The following is a 1,391-nucleotide window of genomic DNA, read 5'->3' on the forward strand; positions in this document are numbered from 1 at the left end:
AATAAAACCATCCATAAAGACCTAAATGTTCCTTATGTAACCGATCTAGCCCGATCCCGATATCATTCCTTCCATTATAAACTCCCTAACCACCCAAACTCACTAGTTTCTAACCTTGCTTCCTCTTCCATTCCTGGCAATCCTCCGAGGCGCCTAAAAAGAAGATGGCCTCGTGACCTTATATTGTAAAATGTTTTTAGAGTTCTACTACTGGGTAGTTTCTCTGCATGCTTATCATTATCATTATGTCATTATGATCAAATTTACTTGTATTTTTTAAACAGTTGTAAATATCAATAAATAAATAAGAAAAAAAAACTTACTATAAAGTAGTTTATGACCTTATCTTTGTAGGGATAGTAGTTTTTATGATATTCACATATGAATATGAATTTGGCAAATGAAAATTAGTCGGAACAACTATAAACCAATTTATTTTAGCAAATTAAATGTGAACTATTACTCCTACGAAGATAACATCATAAACTACTTTATAGCCGATTAAACTAGCTTTAATTTGAGTGCTAATAGACATCTGTACGTCAAATAGTTTTTTAGATATAAATTTTTCTAAACTAATTCACTAACTACTGATCTTTCAATACGTCCCATACAACATTTTTATGAAATATTGCTTTTTAAAAAGCTATATCTCGAAAACTATTTAACTACTTTTTAAGATATAGAGCTCCGAATGAAAAATTAGTTTTTCTTATCGCTTTGAAACAGGCGGCATTTTTATTCCCCCTACCTATACTTGGCAGACTCATCAATTTTGACTATTAACTATACATAGTTTTCATTAAAGTAATCAAAAATTGGGGTGAGATAACTGCCTTTCTCTTCTTGGGCTCTTGTACTACAGTACTACATGTTCTTAGCGTGGAGCCTGCGAAGCTGCGGGGAAAACTAAAACTGCAATAACAATGCCGTCATTGTTAACAATCGGCGATTGCCTCTCCTTTTCCGTCAAAAGATAGTGCCGCTTTTGTTTACTATCATATGTTTATTTTTAGTAAAAAAATGCCTTATAGTTAAAATAAATCTATTTCATATATTAACTTATCTAATAAAAATTATAACATTTTTAATTTAATGTTGCTTCAACACTGAGGGTATATTTTCAACCATCGCCCGGCCATCGCTGGGTGGGGCAATCGCGTAAGGGCCTCTCAAAGTGGTAGCACTACGAGAACACTAAATAGTTTCCATTCAGGAGATAACTGGTGTTGAGAGGGTTTGGCATACCCACTTACGGCACCTCCCCATCTCTCTCCATCTGGGCATGTAAAGTCATAATTTGTTTCTCCCTTTCTTTCGGTCTAATTAGCTCTGTTATATGATTTTCTTGTCGTTATTATAATATGTACACACACACACATATATATATA

This window comes from Halyomorpha halys, unplaced genomic scaffold (assembly GCF_000696795.3).
Source record: "Halyomorpha halys isolate HHAL.00 unplaced genomic scaffold, Hhal_1.1 Scaffold177.1, whole genome shotgun sequence".
NCBI classification, from domain to species: Eukaryota; Metazoa; Arthropoda; class Insecta; order Hemiptera; family Pentatomidae; genus Halyomorpha; species Halyomorpha halys.